The following is a 3,843-nucleotide window of genomic DNA, read 5'->3' on the forward strand; positions in this document are numbered from 1 at the left end:
AGATGTATATGTTTGAAAATCTCAAGGAATTATGCTTTGTCATATTTTTATGGAAACGAGAGAGCAGTATGGTATTTATTTTGTCTTGAGTCTTTTTCTTCTTGTTCCTTAGTTGCTCGTATAACATCTATTGCATCTTTTTCATTTGTTTACTTTACACTCTTATCTTTTATTCTTTTCAATGTGATTAGTTTATTATGGTATGTGAATGTCAATCCTTCATATATGTTTTTACTTGTGGTGGTTATTATTTTGCATTGTTTTCCCAGATTGATTGGTTAGCTTGGTAACTTTCCTTAATCTCGTGAATTCAACAAATACGTTTGCTAGCGTAGTTGTATTTCAAGCATTCTATTGTGTGTAACTAGTTGTTCGATCTTTTTAGTAAGGTGTTTGATGGTTTCTTCTTAAGTTTGCATCTTTTGACTTTTTGCTTGAATGAAACTCTCTATTATTGGTTCTAGACTATAGTTTTGCTCATTTGATGTAGGATGAAGGGTTATGGTGGTGACATCCTATTTTGAAATCCCAACATGATGGCTTAAAGTTTTGGCTAGAATTAGTCTAAACCGATCAGTTGTTCCATGAGAAATTCAGGTGATTTCTCTATCTTGAATTGTAGGTGTTTAAGTATGGATTCTCATGCCCTTTTTGATTAAAATTAATCATGTTTGCTTCTTCCTGGTTTTGTTCATTTAGGAATGCATTCAATGTATTATAATCCATATTAGCATTACTCTTCCAATTATCTCACATCGTATTGGAATGTCAACTGCTTTCATATCGATTTTTTCCGATTTCTTTGTTAAAACATCAAGTTTTGCATTGACAATAGTTATTCCATCAACCTCATGGATTATCATTGACTTGCTTGGTATTATGTCATAATTCTAGAATGAGCTGTTTACTACCATTTATTCAATCAATTGTAATGTGTTCTCTATTGTTAGTCATATAAACAATCTATTAGTGGTTGTATCAAGAACAATTTTGATATGTCTTGATACTCAATTATAGAACATTGTATTAACAACCAATAAAGAAAGTCATACTATGGGTAATGCCTCTGTAGATCCTTGTATCTTTCCCAAGCCTCATATAAAGTATCCCTCATAGTAAATGTGGTGATGTCGTTTATGATTTTTGTTGTTTTTGCTGCTAGAAGTCAAAATTGCATATGATAAGGCTTGCCAATTCATGAAAGATCCTAGAGTCCTAGACTTAAGCCAGATAGTCATTTTATCTTTGTGAAAAAGGAAATAGTCTCAACTTTATTACTTCATTAGGTACTCTATTTAGCTTGGAAGTGTCATATATATATGTGAATTTTGCTAATGTGCGTATGGATCTTTAAATGTTGCTCTTCCAAATTTATTTTACTAGATCATATGTATGATGAATGGTTTGATCTCAAAATTATTAGTGTTGACTGGTGGTTGAACAACACTTATGGGAGCATTTCTAATGGATGGTATGACAAGTCTTGAAGTGCGCATGACTGAAATGGAATTTTAACTACATTTGGATTAGGGCTTGCTTCTAGGTCTTTTATCTCAACTTTTTGTTCTTGTTTGCTTTCCTTTAGATTGCATATCATTCTTTCAATCTCAGGTCAAGATCTGGTCTTATGGTCACTCTCGATCCAGTCATGCACTAGGCTAAGCCTAGAAGAAAAGAACTAGAATAACTCACTGGTAAAAGATAAATTACTTAGTCTAACAAGACTTTAAATTGTATTAGTATCAATTTTAAACACCAATCCTCGGTAACGACACCAAAAACATATTGTGTCTCTCTCAAGTGTACTAGTCATAAAGTAATATAATAGATAACAATTCTAAAAGGATTGAGAAATCAATTACTAATTTATTTTGAAGTATGTATTAGCTAAGGAGATTATAAATAAAAAATCATAGTATATATGGATGCGACTACCACTAATACTAAAACTGCTCAAACTAAATTTGCAACTAAAACTATAAATGAAATATGATCAAAACACTACTCGTATTCGTATAATAAAAGACTTCTAGGACTTCAAGTTCACCAATAACTCCTCACAAATCTATAGCTTGGATAAAACTATTAAAGTAATCGTGATGTGATTATCAGTTGGATATCCTATATTAACCTAATTCCCTTTATGAGGTTGACTAAATGTGTAGATATTGAACGAGTCTTTACTTTTGTGATTACTCAAATGATAACTACCCATTATGTTATGTGATTCTAATGATTTTGCAAGGAATTAACCTATCTCTAGTATTAGTTTTTTAAGTTCAATGAATTCATGCACTAACTCAGCGTCTACTTTTTGATAGTCTAAATGAGTCAATTAACATGTGAAAAGATGGGCCCTTATCTTTATCACAAGCAAAGAAATATTATTCACTGCATCAAAATATAATAATTTATAATAATATAAAATAATGTAAATAGACTTTGGGGACTTATCGGATTCCCTTAAGCTCTTAGAAAAAAAAGAAGATTAACCACTCATACTAAAATAGACACACAATAGCAAATATGAAAAAACAGTATACTCAAAGCAAAAAGATGAAAATATCATATATAGATGTGTATGCATGCTTTAAGTGTAAGGCTGTCACTTTTGCTTGAAAAATAATATATTTTTGTGTTGTAGTACTCTTAGTGGCTTATAGAATTTTGGTAGTGAACTGCTCAAAGCTTTTGCTATGAACTATTCAAAGCTTTCATTATGAACTACTGGAGGAAAAAATGAGAGTGTCCGTTTGTAATGAATGAAGTGGCTTTATATGTGTTCTTCTTCTCATCAGATGCCCTAGAGCTAATCAAATTTGACATTTGTGGATGTAGTTTTATATTAATCATTAATAAACAGATTTATTGTTATTCAATTTATATATTGTTTATTTATATGATCATACAAATAAAATGCCTTTAGAATGGTAGAACTTGGACAAAGGGATCAGATAACTGATCGTGAGAATCTTATGTACAATTAAGTGGTCATTCTAAACATGTTTGTAATCCCGACATTAAAATGAATAAGGGTATGTGCAATAATGATAGGATAATCATAGTATTGAGCGACCCCAATAAAAGTAGCGACAGTTCTCATGTGTTAAAGCTATTGTAAACAACTTGGTGTAACACATAGGTACACATTATAGATGTGTTCATCAAACTGACCTGACCAAAGGATATCCATATAGACAATTGTTTTAGTATCTCTAGAATAAATCCATTGAACACCACAGTTGCATGTGATTTTTTAATTTGAGGTCACTAGTTTATCTCATATAAGGATTGGTATAGTTTGACAATATCCAACATGCCATCGTAGTAGAGGTAGCCATAAAGATAATGATCAGCCATACCATGAGATACATGGAGGCTATGTTTGATTGATAAAAGATTTGTCACTCTTGAGCAGATGAAAATATGTCTCACATGAGAATATTAAATGACATATATGATTGTTTGAATCTATGGCCATAGTAGGATAAAGTTGTAACCTAATCAAAGTTGGTTATTGATGTGTATCAGTTTATATTAAGGAGCTATTAAGATAAGCACATTTTTATATCTCAACCTTAAGAGATATTGGTTAACGAAAGGATTGAATTATACATAACTATTATGTTGTAAAAGCTTAAAAGATGTCCATTGACACTCTCTCGTTTGAGTGGCCATGATTTTTTTTTAGAGGCTAATTTTGGTCTATGTTTAGACTTATCTCGAATCTAGACACTGTCAACTCAATAGAGAGCTTATAGGTCACACACATAAAGAAGTTGAATCAAACTCAAAGGTGTGGATTGTTTGTTAACAATCTTGGTGTTTAAGGCTAAGAAAAAG

Source organism: Mangifera indica, chromosome 1 (genome assembly GCF_011075055.1).
Source record: "Mangifera indica cultivar Alphonso chromosome 1, CATAS_Mindica_2.1, whole genome shotgun sequence".
Classification (NCBI taxonomy): domain Eukaryota; kingdom Viridiplantae; phylum Streptophyta; class Magnoliopsida; order Sapindales; family Anacardiaceae; genus Mangifera; species Mangifera indica.